Genomic DNA, 24,305 nt, shown 5'->3' on the forward strand with positions numbered 1-24,305 from the left:
ACCTGACTGCTGAGCGAAACGGGCCGTTTCAACAAGGACTCCTCAAGCCAGAAATGGAGAATGCAGTTGTCCATCGCATTCTCAAGGTGGTCCTACGTGAGGATTATACAGGAGCTATTCTGTGTTGTTATTTCAACCTCCCTGACTTCTTCCCGAAGTTCAGGTTCGAGCAGCCCATCACCACACCATGAGTTCCGCCGCCAACCTCTCCAAGAATCTTCGCCTCCAGGTAAGGGATTAGTCGGACTTTAAACTTTTGGGCTGTCCCTCAAAATTTTATTTATTTACTTCTTTTTTTTTTGTAAATAGCCCGACGCACTTTATTTTTGGCTGCCCGTTTAAATTGCTCAAAACACCTTAAACTTTTCGGCCGAGCATTCTAATTTTATTTTTGGACCTTAACCTTTTTGCTAGACATGATTAGAATGTTTCAGCTATCTCATTTATATCCTAATATTCACCTCCCACCCATCCACCCACCCACACAAACACGCACACACGCACACACACACACACACCACCACCACCACCACCCCAACCCCAGCTCCGCCCCGATCCACCAATGTTAGGACAGTCTGACCGTAATCAGCTCAAATAGTCTATAACTGGCTACCAACTAGTGGATTTCATACAGGTCATTGACCTCGGTGCTGTGGTGATTAAGTCATCGGTAGGTACTGGGTTCGCATCAAGGTACCCGCTCACACCCAGAGCGAGTTGAACGACTCATTGGGTAGGTGTAAAGCCTCTACAGTACACCGACCTCTCTCTCACTAACCAATAACCCAATGCCCTGGACAGACAGCCCAGATACCTTCCTGGCCTGTCTGCAGAACGTCTGCAGAAGTGTCGATGTAACTACATTATTCCAGACATTAAACTACCGTGCTTTAACAAATCTGGAGATGTCATCAAACAAACATCATTTTTCTTTCTGGAATGTTCATTATTTTTATAAACCAGAACAGCTACAGGGATCACACCGCTATTTCAGCCAATCAGCGACGTGTACCTCTTTTCTTTATTTTATTATGTTGGTGTCTCAACACAGACTTGACAGTATGATTATGGAATAGTGGAAGGGTAACATTGCCTCTTGATTTTGGCATATCAAACTGACAGATGCATATCTGCTTAGCTAGAGGCAAGACCATTGTTTACTGTGCCCGTGTTACATATTTTAATCGAGAGTTGCCTCCCCTCCATTACTCCATGTGTCAATGAGTGGATAATTAAAGTTGCAGGTCGCGAAGTATCAATTTTATTTGCTTAAATCCTCTCACAGAGCCTGTTCTCTTCATTTCAGGTTGTTTGTAGCACCTACTGTTAATAATTTAGTCAGTGCTTGGCATTATGTTTGTATTGTCACCAATGTATAATCAATAGTTGTGAGATACCTACACCAAACTTGATTAAAATGAGTCTCAGAGTGGTTGGATATAAATTGTGGGGATCCACGAATTCTGATCACTTCAGAAATCAACGTGCGAATTATGTCTTACGAGTTTCGACATAGTTCTCTTGGACTGCAGAAAACAAATTTCAAAGATGCAAATTTATTGAACAAAGCTTTATTTTTCGAGTTCATTCTTTGTGTCATTACGCTTTCAGTCTATAGATTACCCCTTGACCTGACATCGTTGTCTTTCGGAAACGTTTCAAAAGAGCGATGTTTCGGAAAATGCACCAAGCATAGCCCAAAACCCCTCTGTCACTCTTATCAAATAACGGTAGAGAATAGACGGGGTCCAGATCGGATTAGGACTGTAGGGAGCTCCGCCATGTCGTAAAGCTTGGTAGACCACCCAGCAGCAGTTGGTACCAAGCGCGAAATAACTCGCTCCGTTCCACCCGTCTTCGATCTCGTCTTCATCGCAATGGAGGTCATCAAGGTCGAATGTTTTGTTAGGATCTCGTCCCATTGCCTCGACGTCATCGGAAATTTTCAGCATTTTCCGATCGTCTGACCACCAGCTTAGGTACCTTCCTTTGGAGAGTTCTAAAGAAGCGTGCCCGACATCGGTCTGGTTAGGAAACCAAATGTAGACCTTCATGTCTTGTTAGTCTGAAATAATGAATTAATTAGTGCATTAGTGACACCAAACTATTCTGAAATCTCAGTCAATACATAATTTACGAGTGTCAATCTATAGTCCTTCCCACAAGGAACGCCCTTTTTCATACTATGGAATTTACTGTAAATTATTTATTTCTGAGCCGATTGTTTTCTAAATTGCACACAAAAATAGTTGTTTGGTTTTTTTTTGGTAAAACACTTTTCATCTTACGTCAAACCAAATTGAAATTATTTACAAACGGCATTTTTACAATAAAGGGCAACATTTACTTCCATTGAAATATATATTTTTCTGATGTATAATGTTTAAAACTTTTATATCCAAACTTTTGTTCAACAAATATCACTGACAAAAAGGTTATGATCTTTTTTCATCTGCTAACAAAGGGTGGTTACAGACACTACACTGGTACACCATGACAAAATAAAAAACCTACAAAAACACAAACTAAATGAATGTTTATTTACTTCTTTTAATGTATTCTAACAAATTAATGGTGTTATTGTTGTAAAACATAAATATTTTATCTTTACCATAAATTTACGATTGTGATATGCCATATCCATAAAATGCTTAATACTTCATTTCTGTTTGTATTAATGGTTCATGGTAGATCTAATTAAAGTTTATTTCAATAAAAGTATGCCCATTTCACTATTGGAAAATGTACCAATGGGAATTATAATTCCAAGTTTATGTTTATGACAGTAGCTTCGTTCTATTTTCACATTAAGGTTATGGATACTACAATTTTATATATAACAAGACATAAATGCACTTCATCAAACTAATATTGTGGTATTTATTTGCCAGGATGTCCCATTCAAAACAATTGTAAACATAATATTTATTTTATCTAAGATTCAACTGACTGTTAAAGAACCATGCATCACATGACTAATAAATATGAATGTAAGAAATAAACTAAAACTGCCAGTTGTGCCGAGATATAAAATTATAGTTTCATTTGTAATAGGGTTATTTTAAGGTACAATATACTGATTTACACTCAACTTAGATGGGTAAAGAACCTGAAATAGTAAAGTCAGTAACATTTGGTTATAGACAATACCAAACAAAACCTGGGTTTTAAATACGAAATCATAATGTGCATACACAGTATGTAAACATATATACTATCAAAAAAGTAATAATGTGCATTCTTTGGGTTAAAATGTTCATAAAACAATCGGAAAATAAATGATATTTTTGTTAACACCATTAAACAGTAATCTCGTTAAAACCCAACAGTAATCATACATTTGAACAAAATCATTTAACTTTGAATATAACTATAAAAGGTTTGAAACAAAACAAATAACATTTCTCATATTTGAAAAATACAGTTCTGAAATGTTGGAGATGATTATTAATGGTTTCAAATCTACTGTTCATGGCCGTGTGTAACATCTGGTAGTGTCCATAACCAATCAACTGAACATACATTGTGTATTTATTTTGAAAATATTAATATTTCAAATGTATCAAGCTTGCTACTTGTATTGTGTTAATGTGTTTACTATATATGACTTGTATGTACAAGTAAATTTTAGGAATTATTTGACTAAAATGTGGGTTTTTTCAAATTTCACCTTAAACTCAATTTTTTTTTTAATAAAATAGTAATTAGTAATTTGCAAACATATATCATATTGAATCAAATCAAATCCATATCTTATTGGTATTACTGTTGACATTTAATCACTTAGTTGTGGGCAAGTTACATTTTACCACAAAGTTTCTGTATTACTTGTTTGGTTCTGGACATTACAGATAATCCTTACTGAATGTAAAGCACCCCCAGTGGTATGTTATTGGTAGGATTATATCTTCAATGTTACGTCTCATTGTAAACTTAATTGGTTATGTAAGTTAAAAATTAGCTAAACACTCAACACAATTCAGAAATATTTTCAGCATCAGGAATGTCCTGCTAGTCATAATTTTGTTATTTTTAGGAGTGAGTGCTGGATGAAATGACAATCCAGTTATATTATTTATGTTTTTCAAAGATTACGGACAACAAATCCACGTTAAGTGTGTATTATTTCTAAATCCTTCAGCTACTTTACATTTCTATCACTTTGCAGAGTTTCTTCGTACATCTGACTTGTAAACCTAAAACCCATAACGACGCACTCAACACATTTTATTTACGATTATATGGCGTCAGACATATGGTTAAGGACCACACAGATATTGAGAGAGGAAACCCGCTGTCGCCACTTCATAGGCTACTCTTTTCGATTAGCAGCAAGGCGTCTTTTATATGCACCATCCCATAGACAGGATAGCACATACCACGGCCTTTGATGTACCAGTCGTGGTGCACTGGCTGGAGCGAGAAGTAACGTTTTTTCAGGCCACCAAATGATGCAGTACACAACTTTTCAATTAATTTCGTAGAACAGACACAATTATATATATATATATATACATTTGGTTGCCTGAAAAAAATCCCAAGTATGATTTATTGGCGCTAATTTTGCCAGTATATAATGTATTGGGAATTTTTAGTACAGAAATTGGGAAGTTTCAGTGCCACGTTCCTTTGGGAAGGAGTCTATGTTCGGACCAACAGAACATCGAAGTTGCTATTCGATAGGAGTAGCCTATGTGGAAGTGGCGGGTTTCATATCTCACTGTCTGGAACAAGTGTCACACTAAACATATGAAAGACAACATAGCCGTAGTTTGAGTGTGCGAAATGTTATTACCAATCATGTTTTTTTATTTTATTTAGTTTTTGACGAACAAGGAAGCTGAAACTAAATTAATTAAATCAGTTTTTGACACAAACACATGATTTGGTCACGATATATGTTGCGCATGTATTAACTACAAACTGGCTGTCGTCTGAATATTACAGATACTGGTGTTTTTAACACTTTTATCACTTACACGTCTTACAGAGTTGATTTTTCAAAACCTTCGTCAACTTTCCGACACCGATGTGTTACCACTCTTACGGTTTCGTTTTCCTGATCCAATAATAGAACAAAAGCATGTGATGATTACATCGACAGCGGATCTATTGGTGGAGACTCACCCTCCGGGAACACCAGCTTGGAATATCTCCAAGTCAACACTTTCCAGTGGCGGATCCAGAAAATCCATTTAGGGGGGCCCCAGTGACATGAGTGACATGCCAAAGGAACTTTGGGGGAGGTTAAGAGGGGGATCGTAAACAAAAAAAGAAAATTAATATATAATAAAATTATAACTATCGCAAAATTTAGGGGGGCGCCGGGCCCCTTCCCCCACCCTAGATCCGCCTCTGCTTTCTCCCCGCTATCGCCGATACATTTTCGCCGTAGAGCTGCAACCTCTCTTTAGATATATATTGCTACCTAAATGCTACAAACCACTTGTGTCACTGAATATGCTAGGACAGAAGTAAATGCATTATGAATTATTAAGTTCACTCAATATGTACATGTTTTTCTTGGATTGATTCCGTTATCAAACCTCTAAATCTGTATTTAACAATTCTTGACATTTGACCTTCAAATGTGATCTTGATGTTGTCAGGAAAAAAGAATCGATATTTGTACATATGTTAGGATAGAAATAAATACGTTATATATTATTAAGTCAGGATTAACAGTGTGGGTGAGCTGAAAACTTAACCAAACAATGAATAAATAGCATAAACCCAGTTTTTTCTAACCCAATATCAATTATTACACGAAATTATTTCGCCAAATGAAAATACAATTCGCCAACTTATTTTAAAATTTGCAATTGGTGAATTTGGCAGGTGCCACAGCCAGCTCTGTAAGTTCAGTCAATATGTAAATGTTTTTCTTGGATCGATTCCGGTATCAAACCTATGAAGCTGTATTTAACCATTATTGACCTTTGACCCTGACATGTGACCTTGAAGTTGCCAAGAATAATGGATATTTGTAAATATGTTAGTATAAACAAATAAATGCATTATGTATTATCAATTTCACTCAGTATGTAACTATTTCTTGGACTGATTCCGTTATCAAACCTACGAAGCAGTTCAAAATTGTATGTTTATATTTTTATAATTACAAACTTTCCGAATTTATACGATTTACTGTATTCTGATTGGCTGACGACACTAAGAAAACCAAGCGTTATCCTTCCATAAACCTCATAAAAATACGTCATCACGGAAGACCAAGATCGAAATAACCGCACAACACCAACAGTCACTATACGTAAACAAAAGTTAATATCAAGGTCACTTTGCGATAGAAAAACACAAGACAAATCTGTACATGAAATTGTTTCATTTTTTAAAAAGAAGTTATAATAAAGATATATACACTGTTTTTGTTGATTCAATACTTATTTTTATTTTTAGCGGACAATTTCCAATAGTATGTATACATGTATTCCTACGCTTATTTACAGAACATGGTTGACGGTAAGAACGAAAGAAATTATTTTTGAGTGTTTTAAGGTACACTTCTTGTACTGTTTGTAATTATAAGAATTGTTTCTCATTTTTTAGGAATTTATTGATGTATAAATGTCACAAATGTAGTATAAAATTGCTTCGCTACGCTACGCGATTTTATACCATTTGTGACTTTTATACATCGATAAATTCCTAAAAAATGAGAAACAATTCTTATATAAATAGTCCGACGCACTTTATTTTGGCGTTTAACGTTTTCGGTCGAGCAGTCAAAGCTTATTTTTGGATTTAATGTTTTTGTTTCAGACATGAGTAGAATGTTATCAGGTCTCCAGTTTGGCTTTAGGTTTTTGTCCTAACTACTAAACTTTTATTCCAAATTCCACCCACCTCAAACTTACCCTCAGCCCCCCCCCCCCCCCCCCCCCCCCCCCCCCCCCCCGTCACTGGCGAAGTCAGAGGCTAAGCCCAGGATGGGCGTGTTCAAAACGTTCATGGTATATGCTTTACCACTGGGCTACGTTAATTTACAAAAATTTCAAACATTGGAGTCGATAAAATATAAAAATTAAAAAATTAACCTGGACCTGGTGTAGCAAAATTATTTTCAAATGTTTTATAAACTTAAACTTGATTTGGAGATTTGTAAATGGCCACGGAATACATTGTTGTTGACTTATTTTTCACAAGTGTACCCGAACGCTGACACATTGTACAACTAGGAAAATTCCATTATTTATAACGAACGTGATAATGTTTTACGTTCATGGATGTATGAAGCACCATGGGCGTCAATCGGAGGGGGACGTCCTCCCCCCCCCCCCCCCCCCCCACACACACACTTAAAAATGTAGCTTGGGGGAATATTATAAGATGCCCACACACACACACGTTTTTATTTCAGAAAAAAATAAATATATATGCTGGTATATAGCGTAACTGATCACCATTTCGTCATTCGACCATTTGTATAGTCTCAATATTAATCATTATTTTAAGTCGCCTGCAGTAAACGCCGTTGCCTATTTGGAATTAGCAACAGTTTTTATGTTCAGATTTTCTAAAACAATGTTGTGTGTGCGCGAGTGCGTGTATCTGTGTGCGTGTGTGTGTGTGAGAGAGAGAGAGAGAGAGAGAGAGAGAGAGAGAGAGAGAGAGAGAGAGTGTGTGTGTGTGTGTGTGTGTGTGTGTATAGGCCCAGGCCGCCAAATTTTAGGAGGTGGCAAAATCTTATACAATAAACAACCCAAAAAACTAAATTTCACTTTCCACTAAGTAGTCTAATCTAATCTTGATGTTAGCTCCATCTGTCCACACTCCGTAGCTCATGTTTAGCCGCCTATTCCCATTTGTTTCCACTAAGTAGTCTAATCTAATCTTGATGTTAGATCCATCTGCCCACCTCCGTAGCTCATGTTTAGCCGCCTATTCCGATTTGTTTCTACTAAGTAGTCTAATCTAATCTTGATGTTAGCTCCATCTGTCCACACTCCGTAGCTCATGTTTAGCCGCCTATTCCCATTTGTTTCCACTAAGTAGTCTAATCTAATCTTGATGTTAGATCCATCTGCCCACACTCCGTAGCTCATGTTTAGTCGCCTATTCCCATTTGTTTCTACTAAGTAGTCTAATCTAATCTTGATGTTAGATCCATCTGCTCACCTCCGTAGCTCATGTTTAGCCGCCTATTCCCATTGGTTTCTACTAAGTAATCTAATCTAATCTTGATGTTAGCTCCATCTGTCCACACTCCGTAGCTCATGTTTAGCCGCCTATTCTCATTTGTTTCCACCAAGTAGTCTAATCTAATCTTGATGTTAGATCCATCTGCCCACACTCCGTAGCTCATGTTTAGCCGCCTATTCCCATTTGTTTCCACTAAGTAGTTCAATCAAATCTTGATGTTAGATCCATCTGCCCACACTCCGTAGCTCATGTTTAGCCGCCTATTCCCATTTGTTTCTACTAAGTCGTAGTGCCCATGACGGCTTGCTTAATTAATAAATCTCCGTCGTGATCATGTCGTGCCTGTGGCCTTCTACTTATGGTCCTCTACTGAGCATTCTGAAATACAAATCACATGGCTATGGCAAAATGCATATAATTGGAACGAAAACCCCACACAAAAAAACGTTACCATAATCAACATTTGTATCTCCGCACAATCCAAAGTTGAAGAGATGTTTTGACAAAGTCGTTGCTACCACAATGAAACATTTTATGTCGTATGCTCTGTCCGTAGGTTGGACGTCACTCTCCTAGGATAGTGGCGGATCCAGAATTTTGAAAAGAGGGGATCACATTTTTTTTTTAAAAGGCAATTTTGAGTTTGTTGATGGCATATAAGTGAGATTTGTAAGAGGTCCGATGACATACTCCCCGAAATTCATTCCTACTCGAGCTCTCGAACAATGCGATTGTGTTGTGAGACAGTGACGACTGCTCTCTCATCCCCCCCCCCCCCCCAACCCTGGGGGCTAAGATCAACGTGTTTGCCAAATTGTCAAGTACAGAGCCCAGCACGATGGGAACGCGGCCATTGTCACCCTTCTTTGACGAAACCGACAGGGTCGTCTCAGGGGGAACCAAAACAGGCGGCTCAATTGCGGGGGCGGTCCCTTCTGCTTCGTCCCCCCCCCCCCCCCCCCCCACACACACACACTACTCGGATGCGGCCCATAAACGTTTTGGCTGTCCCTCAAAATTTTATTTATTTACTGGCGATGTCTGACATTGTCTGACATTGTCAGAGGTTAAGCCCGAGACAGGCGTTTTCGAAACCTTCGTGGTATATGAGCACATAAAACGAGTTACTCATTCACTCCCCGGAATATTTAGAAACAAAAATGCTCAGAGTAATTAACACTTCAAATGGGCGGAGGTGTCACATGACGTTTATATCCTAATATTCACCTCCCATCTATCCACCCACCCACACAAACACCCACACAAACACGCACACACACACCACCACCACCACCCCAACCCCAGCCCCGCCCCGATCCGGCAATGTTAGGACAGTATGACCGTAATCAGCTCAAATAGTCTATAACTGGCTACCAACAAGACTAGTGGATTTCAGTCAGGTCATTGGACTCGGCGCTGTGGTGATTAATCCATCGGTAGGTACTGGGTTCGCATCAAGGTACCCGCTCACACCCAGAGCGAGTTGAACGACTCATTGGGTAGGTGTAAAGCCTCTACAGTACACAGACTTCTCTCTCTCACAAACCAATAACCCAATAACCTGGACAGACAGCCCAGATACCTTCCTGGCCTGTCTGCAGAAGTGTCGATGTAACTACATTATTCCAGACATTAAACAACCGTGCTTTAACAAATCTGGAGATGTCGTCAAACAAACATCATTTTTCTTTCTGGAATGTTCATTAGTTTTATAAACCAGAACAGCTACAGGGATCACACCGCTATTTCAGCCAATCAGCGACGTGTACCTCTTTTCTTTATTTTATTATGTTGGTGTCTCAACACAGACTTGACAGTATGATTATGGAATATTGGAAGGGTAACATTGCCTCTTGATTTTGGCATATCAAACTGACAGAAAGAAAGAAGGAAGTGTTTTATTTAACGACGCACTCAACACATTTTATTTACGCTTATATTGCGTCAGACATATGGTTCAGGACCACACAGGTTTTGAGAGGAAACTCGCTGTCGCCACTACATGGGCTACTCTTCCGATAGGCAGCAAGGGATCTTTTATTTGCGCTTCCCACAGGCAGGATAGCACAAACCATGGCCTTTGTTGAACCAGTTATGGATCACTGGTCGGTGCAAGTGGTTTACACCTACCCATTGAGCCTTGCGGAGCACTCACTCAGGGTTTGGAGTCGGTATCTGGATTAAAAATCCCATGCCTCGACTGGGATCCGAACCCAGTACCTACCAGCCTGTAGACCGATGGCCTGCCACGACGCCACCGAGGCCGGTCAAACTGACAGATGCATATCTGCTTAGCTACAGGCAAGACTGTTGTTTACTGTGCCCGTGTTACATATTTTAAACGAGAGTTACATCCCCTCCATTACTCCATGTGTCAACGAGTCTGGATAATTAAAGTTGCAGGTGGCGAAGTATCAATTTTATTTGCTTGAATCCTCTCACAGAGGCTGTTCTCTTCATGTCAGGTAGTTTATAGCACCTACTGTTAATAATTTAGTCAGTGCTTGGATATATGTTTGTATTGTTACCAATGTATAATCAATAGTGGTGAGATACTACACCAAACGTGATTAAAATGGTCACCAGAGTAGTTAGTTGGATATAGGTTGTGGGGATCTACGAATCCTGATCACATCAGAAATTAACGTGCGAATTATGCCGTACGAGTTTCGACCTAGTTCTCTTGGACTGCAGAAAACAAATTTCAAAGATGCAAATTTATTGAACAAAGCTTTATTTTTCGAGTTCATTCTTTGTGCCATTAAGCTTTCAGTCTATGGATAAGTTCTTGACCTGACATCGTTGTCTCCAGGAAATGTTTCAAATGAGCGATCATTCGAAAAATGCACCAAGCATAGCCAAAAACCCCTCCGTCACTCTTACCAAATAACGGTAGAGAATAGACGGGGTCCAGATCGGATTAGGACTGTAGGGAGCTCCGCCATTTCGTAAAGCTTCGTAGACAACCGAGCAGCAGTTGGTATCAACCACGTTATAGCTCCCTCTGTTCCACCCGTCTTCGATCTCGTTTTCGTCGCAATGGAGGTCATCAAGGTCGAACGTTTTGTCAGGATTTCGTCCTATTGCCTCGACGTCATCGGAAATTGTCATCATTTTCCTATAGTCTGACCACCAGCTTAGGTACCTGCTGTTGGAGAGTTCTAGAGAAGCGTGACCATCATCGGCCAGTTTAGGAAACCAAATGTAGACCTTCATGTCTTGTTAGTCTGAAATAATGAATTAATTAGTGCACTAGGGACACCAAACTATTCTTAAATCTCAGTCAATACATAATTTAAGAGTGTCAATCTATAGCCTCTATTAGAAACATACTTATCTGCCCTTGAGTTGCATCGCACTAAGCGGCCCCAGTTAGCCACTAAATTATTTCCGGCGCGTTACGCTTCAGTCGCTTGCGACAAAGGCCCTTTGTTACTACTGAATTGTGGAGTAGTTGTCGACTTGTTCTTTTATTTTTTAACGTTAATAAAGTTTATTATTATTATTATTATTATTATTATTATTGTTTTTCAGATTGTGTGCAATCTCCTTTTTTTACAGAAAAGAAAATGTACAATATGTTTTGTGCTCAACAAAAATACTTACGAACACGTCTTGTGGGGAGGGGACCAAGAAAAATGGTTCATTGATGATTGACTCGTTAAAATGACACCTTAATAAAGTTTTGATATTTCTAAGTAATATGCATGTTTTTGTGTATATATCACTGTGTAAGAATGGAAGTGTACATTAATTTGACTAAATAACTAGCTGCGATTTTCTGTACCGCTAGCTGCATTATTAACTACGACCTAAGCAGTAGTTAATAATGAAACTAACAATACAGAAATTCTAACGATAAGGTTTCTACTGTCTGACTCGCAAACAAATCGAACAGCGAGTCCAGTGTTATTGTCAGACGGACATAGTGTAATGGACACAATTTCATGTGTAATTTAATAGTTACGATCGACTATCTACCTGCAATTAGTAATATTATGCACAACCATTGAGCATTCCATGTTATATATATATATATACACACACACACTTTTTGGCACCTTCCTGCGCCACTAATCTCTCTCTCTCTCTCTCTCTCTCTCTCTCTCTCTCTCTCTCTCTCTCTCTCTCTCTCTCTCTCTCTCTCTCTCTCTCTCTCTGTGTGTGTGTGTGTGTGTGTGCGTGCGTACACCCCCCCCCCCCCGCCTTCCCACATTCATACGCCACTGGTATATGTACATGGATAAAACTTTTTTTTTTTAAATGTGCGTTAGTCTGGGTTATGTTTTTGGTTGTGCGTGTGTACTGGTGTGTGGGCTTGTTGTTACTGGGATTTTCTTTTCTTTCTTTTTTTCTTTGTTTTTGAGGTGGGGGAAGGTAAAAGTGTTGAGGGGGTATTTTTAAAATATTAGGTTTTTTGTTTTGCCTGCCACTTACGCTTATAATCATGTATAGAACAATGTCTTCATTTTAACATTTAACCTTAAATAATCGGCATGCAAGACTAACATAAATATGTTTTCACAGATATTTTGATGTAAACAAAACAAATACTGTTACTATAGGTAGATGTTTTTAGGTTAAACTATATATTTAGCTGTTATTACAGCAAAATTTACACTTTATAATGCAATGTAATCAATTTACAGCAAACGAAATATTTAGTCAAACAGGCGCATGTGCAGGAAATTGTGTAGAGGAAGTCTATACTGGCTAGTGGTGTTTTTAGGGGAGGGGTCGGGTCATGCGTCCCCAGAAATACACTGAAAAAACAAAAAGGGAATGTTCTGATCGGAATATTACATATAGTCCGTCCCATCCTACAAAAATTTTGTTTTGTTGTTTTTGTAAATAATTTAAGTTTGGTTTGACGTAAAAATTTAAAAAATATTTTTTTGAAATAACAAAAATAAACTATTTTTGTGTGTAATTTAGAAAACAAGCGGCTCAGAAATAAATAACTTGTAAATTCCATAGTATGAAAAACTGCGTTCTCAGTGGGACGCACTATAAACATAATTTTTCTATTATCTATTACAACGGTGTTACTGTCACACACAATTCATTAAAACTGCAGGTGTGTTTGTATGTTTAAATAAAATTATGATAATTGCAGCTTTGCAACAAACAAAACAAATTTCCATGCAAGAAAACCAAAACAATCAGGGTGTGTAACAGCTCGCTAGATTCATCTATATTTAACACACGGTCAGTTATAACAAAACGCAATTTCATCAACTTAATTTTTACCTGTATCATATTTTATTTTTAAAGCATAGGACTGGCATGCACAAATCTCAGCTGAAGATTCACAAACAACTGTCGCAACGGAGTAACCGGAACGCGCCGGAAGTGGTTAGTGAACGTAACTGTGCCTATTTTTTCTCGCGAATTTCTAATAGAGACTATAGTCCTTCCTACAAGGAACGCCCTTTTTTCATACCATGGAATGTACTGCAAATTATTTATTTCTGAGCAGATTGTTTTCTAAAAAAAAATTAAAATGTTTTTGGTAAAACACTTTACGTCAAACCAAACTGAAATTATTCACAAACGGCTTTGTTTTTTTACAGTAAAGGGCATCATTTACTTCCACATGGGTCAAAAAATAAAGTTTAATTGTGGTACTCAAAACTTATATTTTTCTGATTGTGACGGAACATGCTCTTAATTTTGTTTTCGCCTATGGCGATATTAATTGTGTTAGAGGGTCGTGTGCAGTTTCATTGCACTTAGCCCAGGTGGGCAACTTGTTACGTAATACTTCTGCGCGACGGTCCTCGAGCTGTACTTCTAATACACACCCAGCCAGGTGCGGTGGCCATGTGGCGAGTAGTTATGTAATACCTCCGCGAGTGCGGTTTTTACAACCGTGATTTGGCGACGATGGCGACAGCCAGTCTGACGATCAGAGAAAAATATACCGACTCTGGGAGAGGTGGAATATCAGATGATACGTGAGGTGCCGCGATGTACCCCCAGGCGATATTCGCTGTCTCTGAGAGTTTTGAATAAATAGCTAGGATTTTAGATGAGAAAGGATAGGAAGGCTCCAGGGGATCGCTGTCCGTCCACTGAACGATCTATATTAGTTCAGACGGGACTTTGGTAAATATATATTTTCTGCTCTGTGTATAACCTTGATGTGATTGATGTGACTTTAAATATTTAATACTGTATTATACCAATATTATTTAGACGGTGCTGCCGGTCATCTGACGCAGTATTCTGTAGGCTCACCGTTCTGATATATATATATAAAGCTTAGCCAGTCATCCTAGAGGACCTAGGTACACTGTAGGTTATTGTCTTTATTGTGATAGGTACCAGTATTAATTCCGTATTACAAGGTTATTGAATGAGTAGTTAGGGTTAATTAAAAATTAACCAGTTAGGAATAGTGTTGTAATTCCTTTATTAATTAAGTTCCCCTGGAAGCGTTTCTCCATTATCGCACGTGTGTGTGTTAGCGTTTCTCAATTATCACACGTGTGGGTGTTGTGTCACGGTGAAGTGATTAGCATATTGTGTAAACTAGACACCTAGAGATTAACTAATTAAGTGATCAGTTCTGGGTTGTTATTAATTGTAATAGATATACAGTTAGGAGAGATATTTCGACAATCGTGTTTTATTCAGTTACGGGTATTATAGAATCCCCGTGACACTGATGTATAATGTTTAAAAGTTTTATGTCCAAACACATATCACTGACAAAAACGTTACGACTATTTTTCATCTGCCAAAAAAGGGTGGTTACAGACGCTACACTGGTACTATAACACCATGACAAAATTAAAAAAACTACAAATACACAAACTAAATCAATGTTTGTTTACTTCTTTTAATGTATTCCAACAAATTAATGGTGTTATTATTGCTGTAAAATTTAAATATTTTATCTTTACCATAAATTTACAATTGTGGTATGCCATATCCATAAAATGTTTAACACTTCATTTCTGTTTGTATTAATAGTTCATGGTAGATCTAACTAACGTTTATATCAATAAAAGTATGTCCATATCACAATTGGAAAATGTACCAATGAGAAATATAATTCCAAGTTTATGCTTATGACAGTAGCTTCTTTCTTTTTCACGTTAAGGTTACGGACACTACAATTTTATATATATAACAAGAGATAAATGTACTTCATCAAACTAATATTGTGGTATTTATTTGTCAGGATGTCCCATTCAAAACAATTGTAAACATAATATTTATTTTATCTAAGATTCATCTGACTGTTAAAGAACCATGCATCACATGACTAATAAATATGAATGTAAGAAATAAACTAAAACTGCCAGTTGTGCCGAGATATAAAATTATAGTTTCGTTTGTAATAGGGTTATTTTAAGGTACAATATACTGATTTACACTCAACTTAGACGGGTAAAGAACCTGAAATAGTAAAGTCAGTAATATTTGGTTATGGACAATACCAAACAAAACCTGGGTTTTAAATATGAAATCATAATGTACATACCGGCCTCGGTGGCGTCGTGGTTAGGCCATCGGTCTACAGGCTGGTAGGTACTGGGTTCGGATCCCAGTCGAGGCATGGGTTTTTTAATCCAGATACCGACTCCAAACCCTGAGTGAGTGCTCCGCAAGGCTCAATGTGTAGGTGTAAACCACTTGCACCGACCAGTGATCCATAACTGGTTCAACGAAGGCCATGGTTTGTGCTATCCTGCCTGTGGGAAGTGCAAATAAAAGATCCCTTGCTGCTAATCGGAAAGAATAGCCCATGAAGTGGCGACAGCGGGTTTCCTCTCAAAATCTGTGTGGTCCTTGACCATATGTCTGATGCCATATAACCATAAATAAAATGTGTTGAGTGCGTCGTTAAATAAAACATTTCTTTCATAATGTGCATACACAGTATGTAAACATATATACTGTCGAAAAAGTAATAATGTGCATTCTTTAGGTGAAAATGTTCATGAAACAGTAAAAAAAAATATATATATTTTTGTTAACACCATTAAACAGTAACCTCATTAAAACCCAAAGGTAATCATACATTTGAACAAAATCATTCAACTTTGAATATAACTACAAAAGGTTTGCAATAAAACAAATAACATTTCTCATATTTAAAAAATACAGTTCTGAAATGTTGGAGATGATTATTAATGGTTTCAAATCTACTGTTCATAGCCGTGTGTGACATCTGGTTGTGTCCATAACCATTCAGCTGAACATATTTACTTTCAAAATATTTCAGATGTGAGTATCAAGCTTGCTACTTGTATTATGTTTCAGTGTAACTTAATTTGTTTACTATATATAAATTGTATGTGAAAGTTAATTTTAGGAATTATTTGACAAAATGTGGGGGGTTTTCAAATTTCACCTTAAAAAATGTAATAAAATAGTAATTTGCAAAAATATATCATATTCATATCAAATCAAATCTATATCTTATTGGTATTATTTTTGACATTTTAGTTGTGGGCAAGTTAAATTTTACCACAAAGTTTCTATATTACTTGTTTGGTTCTGGACATTACAGAGAATCCTTACTGGTGGTAAAGCACCCCTAGTGGTATGTTATTGGTAGGATTCTATATTCTATGTTACATCTCATTGTGAACTTAAAGTATATATTTTGGTATTTTTATAAAGTATCTAAATTTACAATGATGTTTTTTGAAAGGTTACGGACACTAGTTACAGACACTACAAATCCACGTTCAGTGTGTATTATTTTAAAATCGTTAAGCTACTTTACATTTCTATTACACTGCAGAGAATTTTTTTTATCAAAAAAGTAAAGTTTGTTTTATTTAACGACGCCACTAGAGCACATTGATTTTTTATCTTATCATCGGCTATTGGACGTCAAACATATGGTCATTCTGACACTTTTTTTTTAGAGGAAACCCGCTGTCGCCAATTAGGCTATTCTTTTACGATAGGCAGCAAGGGATCTTTTATTTGCGCTTCCCACAGGCAGGATAGCACAAACCATTGCCTTTGTTGAATCAGTTATGTATCACTGGTTGGTGAAGTGGTTTACACCTACCCATTGAGCCTTGCGGAGCACTCACTCAGGGTTTGAAGTTGGTATCTGGATTAAAAATCCCATGCCTCGACTGGGATCCAAACCCAGTACCTACCAGTCTGGAGACCGATGGCTTAACCATTGAGCCATCGAGGCCGGGTTTTTTTATCAAGTCAAACATTATTAGATGGTTACGGACACTATAGATTTTTTGTGACAAACCTTTAAGTTGCCTTAATTTTGTAAAATTTTTGTAACATTAAAAAATATTGCACTTCTTATTCCTAAATCATAAATACTAATTATTTATAAGAAAATTTAGTGCAACATGATTTAATTTCACTTAATGTTTAAAGTCTTAATGTCCATATAGCATGGCGAACTAGTACATTTACATAAATTGCAATACATACCAATTTTTATAAAATGACTCACATTTTAAATAGAACTGAATTGTCTGAAGCCATTGTAATTTTAACTTAAAACATGTTCAATATATTTTCAGTGAAAATTAAAATGGAAATCTATAACGAAAAAAAGTATCGTAATTTTACCCAATAATTTAGTCAGTGTGCAGGTGTGACCCACATACACGTACACAAACCAAACTGTGATATGTTGGGCCACAATAGGTCATTGTAGGATAAGATACTGAATAATGATTTGGTCCCTTTTTTGTAAAAAAAAGAAAGTAAAAAAAGCCGAAAACAAGGAGGAAAACAAGAACTATAGTGATGGCCTGGTTTCATTATTATGCAAGGTTTGCTCTCCACATTTTATTTAAATTTAGTGAAATAATTTAAATTAATAATTGATACTTTGTAAGAAAACTAAACAGTTATTTACAATTTTAGAAGTTAGGAAATAATTTGGCGAAATGTTCTATGCACCTAGAACTAGCCTTGTGACATCCTACTAAACTCTTCTTCTGTTAATATGTCTCTGTTAATTTAGAGATCCGTTTTGTATATGTGACTTGTTTAAAAAAAATTTTAATTGAACACTAATAATGTCTAACCCAGACGTTTATCATTAACGGTGAGTTGTTGGTTTTATCTGTATCTTGAAAAGTGTTTTTAACGCCAAGCCAACTGAAACTACTGACGAAGAAACGGAGTATAACCTTTGACAATCTAGAAATCGTTGGAAGATTATTTCTTTAACCTATTTTATCAAGAAGATTATAAGACACTTGTTCAACATAAGACTAAGGTCAGTGTGTGGGCATGACGGGACACACATTTAATTATCGCCGTAAATCAAATCAGCAAGTTTACCTTGAATCAGCTTTCTTCCTAGATACATCATTTCATAAGCTGTTTTCATTCTGTCACTATTTAAATGGCTTTCGATCTGTATATACTTGATATGTGTATTACAAATGGATAGTACCCATATGATATCAGGTGCATACTGTATACAGGGATTTATCTAGGAGTTTTTGCCAGGGTCCGATGTCTGATACGATTGGTAAAATTATCGCCAGTAAATCATGTATTTTTTCTTCAGGCCACCAAATGATGCAGTATACAACGTTTTAATTAATTTGGTAGAACACACACACTTATATATATATATATATATATAATGTATATATAATGCATTGGTAGAACACCACACACTTATATATGTATAATGTATATATAATGCATTGGTAGAACACCACACACTTATATATATATAATGTATATATAATGCATTGGTAGAACACCACACACTTATATATGTATAATGTATATATAATGCATTGGTAGAACACCACACACTTATATATGTATAATGTATATATAATGCATTGGTAGAACACACACACTTATATATGTATAATGTATATATAATGCATTGGTAGAACACCACACACTTATATATGTATAATGGATATATAATGCATTCGGAACTTTTAGTTTCAGTGCCACTTTCCTTTGGTGCTATTTGATAGAAGTAACCTATGTGGAAGTGGCGGGTTTCATATCTCACTATATGGAACCAGTGTCACACTAAACATATGAAAGACAACATAGCCGTAGTTTGAGTGTGCGAAATGTCATTACCAAACATTACTTTTATTGTATTTGGTTTTTGACGAACAAGGAAGCTGAAACTAAATTAATTAAATCAGGTTTTTTCAACACAAACACACGATTTGGTCACGACATATGTTGCGCATGTATTAACTACAAACTGGCTGTCGTCTGAATATTACAGATACTGGTGTTTTTAACTCTTTTATCACTTACACGTCTTACAGAGTTGATTTTTCAAAACCTTCGTCAACTTTCCGACACCGATGTGTTACCACTCTTACGGTTTCGTTTTCCTGATCCAATAATAGAACAAAAGCATGTGATAATTACGAGTCCTATCTCACGTTCAGTACGATAGTTACTAATAACAAGAACATTCGGATTTTGACAGGGCGACGATGATGTGTTTATCACCCGTGTCAATTAAACCCCCTCCCCCCCCCCCCCCACCGCCCAATCTGGGACTGATGATGTATTGAGAGACAAACCGCCAGCGTCGACCCCTTCTGCTTAGCCACCCCCGGCTAGGGACGAACAACCGGAGATAGCAACAGGATCTACCTCAGGGGCCGAACAGGAAAACGCGCCAGGGACGAACCAGGGGGTACCAAAACTGGCGACTCAACCGCCAGGTAAACGAAAAACTTCAGCGTTAACATAAATGCAAAAGTATTTTAATTACAAATATTTAATTAATTAATTTTTAACTCGTTTCAAGCATTATGATGAACATTCACATCTGACGTTCCTAAGCAAGCTAGTTCTGTAATGTTTGCACCTGGAGCTCTGTGCTTATTGACACGTTAGGTCATAAATGTATGAGAAAGGGGGTGGGGTGGGGACAACTGCCCCCACCCCCACAACTGCCCCCCCCCCTCGAATTTAGGCTAACGTGATAGATATTTGGACAAAATGTGCTAACCTAAGACTTTTTTTACCATGTATTTCCATCAGTCTACCTGCACAATTAGTTGTAATCCATGTAACAACGTGTAGTGATTCGTTTATAACCCTATATAGCTGTTTGGCAGTAATGCTAATATGAATAAAATGTTGGTATCCAGATTCGAAATTCTTCGTTTAATTCGCCCACAAAAGTGCATCAGGTCTGAGATTTAGCTCAGTCGGTCCAGTGCTCGCTTGGGGTGCATGCGTCGCAGGATCGAACTGCCTCAGTGAATCCATTGGACTGATTGGGTGTTTTCTCGTTCCATTGCACCACAACTGGTCAAAAGCATGTGCTTTCCTGTTTGTGGGAAAATGCATATAAAAGATCCCTTGCTGCATTAAGAAAATGAATAGGGTTTCCTCTGATGTTTCAGAATTACCAAATGTTTGACATCCAATAGCCGATGCTTAATTAATCAATGTGCTCTAGTGGTGTCGTTAAGCAAAATAAACAATTGTTTCCTTCATTCGGTGCTTCTTTTTTATTATTTGTTTGTTTTTGTGGAGGGTTGTCAGTTCCAAAATTCACAAGTTATTTATTTAACGACAAAAGATGACCTACCCCCCCCCCCCCCCACCCACATACGCATATTAATAACATATTTGCCGATCAAAGGCCTATATAAATAACTAGCATATCTATTCTTCAAATGAGCACTATACATTCTTCCTGACTTGTCTGCATGACTGCCCATCTCAAAACCATTCGCTGCTGTTCAGTAGCCTAGGTTATGTGACAGCAGCGGGTTTCTTCTTCTATTCTGTATGTCCATATAACTATATTATTCCAGACATTAAACAACCGTGTGAAACAAACATTATTTTTTCTTTACGTAATGTTGATTATTTTCTTAAACAGAAAATCTACACCAAAGTTGACGAAAACAACCCGTGTGGAATACCTTGTCAGAGTTTAGACTTAGTTGTTTTAGACTTACAAAAAAAAACAAACAATAAAAACATTCAAAGATGCAAATTTGCTGAACAAAGCTTTATTTTTGGAGAATCATTTTTAGCGCCATTAAGCTCTCCGTCTATCTTTACACCGCCTCTCCAGAAATGTTTCAAAATAGCGGTCAATCGAAAAATGCACCAATCTTATCCCAAAACCCCCTTTCTCTCTCTCTCTAAAATTAAACCAAACCATATGTAGCCGTAATTTAAAATGTGTTGACATGTTAAACAAAGTTTCCTGTTTTCTTTCTCTTCCACTAGTAACTAACCACTGACTCTCTCCTCCACCGATAACCCAGTTAGTGAAGGGTAGTGCCCAGGACGGCATCATAGGGCCCCAATTGAATTTATACATAACAATATATACAACACTTAAATTTTACTTAATAAATCTCCGCTAATGCTCAGTCATATTGTTTTTTCGCCAATAGAGATCATGTTGAGCATGTGGCCTTCTACTTCTGGTTCTCAACTGAGCATTCTTAAATATAAAATCACAAGACTATAGCAAAATGCATATAATTTGAACGAAAAACCCCCCAGTTGTAATCAACATTCGTATCTCCGCACAAGCGACGGTCGAAAGGATGTTTTGACAAAGTCGTGGCTATCACATTGAAATAGTTTACATGTCGTGTGCTCTGTCCGTAGGTTGAATGTCAAGCTACCAGGACAGTGACGGATCCAGCATTTTGAAAAGAGGGGGTAACATGTTTTTTAAAAGGGCAACTTTGAGTTAGTTGATGGCATATATATAAGTGAGATTTGTAAAGGGTCAAAGGACATACTCCCCTGGATAATTATTTTTAACACTTCATGTGGTCGGAGGTGTCACAGGACCTCTATAACCTAATACCCCGCACGAGTTTCGACCTAGTTCTTTTGGAGTACAGAAAACAAATTCAAATATGCAAATTTATTGAACAAAGCTTTATTTTTCGAGTTCATTCTTTGTGCCATTACGCTTTCAGTCTTTGGATAACCCCTTGACCTGACGTCCTTGTCTCCCGGAAACGTTTCAAAAGACCGATGTTTCGGAAAATGCACCAAGCATAGCCCAAAACCCCTCTGTCACACCAAATAATGGTTGAGAACAGACGGGAACCAGATCAGTTTAGTACTGTAGGGAGCTCCGCCATGTCGTAAAGCGTTGTAGACAATCCAGCAGCAGTTGGTACCAAGCAGGAAATAGCTCCCTCTGTTGCTCCATTCGATCCACCAGTCTTCGATCTTTTCTTCGTTGTAATGAAGGTGATCAAGGTTGAATGTTTTATCAGGATCCCGTCCTTCTGCCTTGACGTCATCCTCAAAGGATTCGTGAGTTTTTCCGTCAAGTCTCAGCAGTTCAGTTTTCTTTCTTTCGTGTGGCCATCAGCTTCTATACCTTCCGTTGGAGAGTTCTAGAGAAGCGTGACCAACATGGGCCCCTTTAGGAAGCCAGATGTAGACCATCATATCTTGTTAGTCTGAAATAAAGAATTAATTAGTGCATTAGTGACACCAACCTGTTCCTAAATCTCAGTCCGACGCACAATTTAAGAGTGTCAATCTTGTGATGGCGTTTATTGTCATGCAGGTCTTGCTCTCCTAATTTAAAAACCAATTGGCGCATTTTATTTTAATTTACCGAAATAATTAAAATTAATCATCGATATTTTGTATGAAAAAATAATCGAATATTTACCGTTTTTTGAAGTTCGAAGATAACTTGGTGAAATGTTTTAATCACACAGAGCTAGCCGTTACATGGCAAATGTCATTTGAGATTCAGAACACAACCCAACACAACAGAATAAAACTTTATTACACCCAGACTGTTGGGCAACGGCATATGAGAAAACATGAACAACAATTTATACATGATAAGATAGGACAGGGTTTACAGGAGACTATTAAACATTAAATAGTGTATATACATAATGTATAAATGCATATATACAATACTACAATGCCTCGAGTAGTATGGTACATATTGATACATAGAGATACATAGAGATACATATTGATACATAGAGATACCATTTATCTCACTAGTTGTTTTAAAATGTATCTAATGAGCCAAAAGCGAGTTTGATACGTTTTTAACGAGTTGTAAGATAAATGGTATTTAACGGACACGAATGTATTATTCTATTTCTTACATATCCTCAAAAACCAGGTTTCAAGCAAATTTTAACATCTCTTTCGACTAAAAGTTATTGACAGCCATTGCACTTGTAGCTAACTTACGCGTATCAGACACATAATTGTTAGGTTAACTATTCGCCACAGTGTAATCTATTTTCACCATACAGTTTTGACTAAGAAGATACGTGCCTAGGTCATCGAAGTAAAGAGAAAATAGAACAGGTTGAGCAATTTCACAGGAAAGGTTGCAAACTGACAGTTATGCCTAAACAGCCCATAATACAGAAACAAATAAAGTATGGTGTTGTTTCTTTATATCTCTTATATAACTATAGATACAGGAAGCTTGAGGAAACATTTGAAAGCATTTGCTATTAGGGTTTTGAATTTGTGAGTATGTATGTGTGAACCTTTGTAGGTTTTGCTGTCTCATTTACATTTTTACGAAATTCAACAACTTGAGAATTAACAACCACATGATACAGCAATGCTCCATTGTATCCCTTGTAAAGCGCATACCAAGTTTGATCAAGATTGACCAAATATGTTTGGTGTTATGTTCATTTGAATAAATTGAATGATTTTCCGTAAACAAAATTAAGAGTTGTTCATTCATGAACATTCCATTTTAACCAATTTAAAAGGCAGGACAGCTGACAAATTGTGCATTAAAATACTGATCCATGTATCTGAATAAACTGATACAATGTCCAGCCTCCACCAACATTAACACTATTTTCTGGCCAAATCTTTATTGCATTGAGGTCAAATTCCGTAAAAAAAAAAAAAAGAGAAAAAAAAAGAAGTCATTTCCTGAACTTGATGGCTAGGGTACAATATTCAATGGCATAAAATACTTACTATGCATGCATAGACTAGATAAATATGATTTAAAGAACAGTGTAACTCTTGGATTATCTTCTAATGATATTAGTTTTAATACGGAATGTCCTTTCCTGAATATACGTTTTAAACAGCCTCTTCTAGCTCATATTTAGATTAAGTGAATATCTATGGCCAGTTCAGCATTATTATTTTTAACATTTTCATAAATATACAAAAAGTATTATGTAAAA

General features: G+C 37.0%; 2 long non-coding RNA genes across 2 annotated transcripts; both read right to left on the minus strand.

The window, feature by feature from the left end:
• Positions 1 to 1,555: 1,555 nt before the first annotated feature.
• LOC121381376 lies at positions 1,556 to 5,116 on the minus strand. Its single transcript, XR_005959074.1, has 2 exons — positions 4,980 to 5,116; positions 1,556 to 2,065 (listed from the first exon to the last, which is right to left on the minus strand). It is a non-coding gene; the product is annotated as an uncharacterized LOC121381376 (long non-coding RNA).
• A 5,761-nt stretch (positions 5,117 to 10,877) lies between these two features.
• LOC121382086 lies at positions 10,878 to 19,576 on the minus strand. Its single transcript, XR_005959112.1, has 2 exons — positions 19,414 to 19,576; positions 10,878 to 11,387 (listed from the first exon to the last, which is right to left on the minus strand). It is a non-coding gene; the product is annotated as an uncharacterized LOC121382086 (long non-coding RNA).
• Between the last annotated feature and the right edge of the window lie 4,729 nt (positions 19,577 to 24,305).

This window comes from Gigantopelta aegis, chromosome 9 (genome assembly GCF_016097555.1).
Source record: "Gigantopelta aegis isolate Gae_Host chromosome 9, Gae_host_genome, whole genome shotgun sequence".
NCBI classification, from domain to species: domain Eukaryota; kingdom Metazoa; phylum Mollusca; class Gastropoda; order Neomphalida; family Peltospiridae; genus Gigantopelta; species Gigantopelta aegis.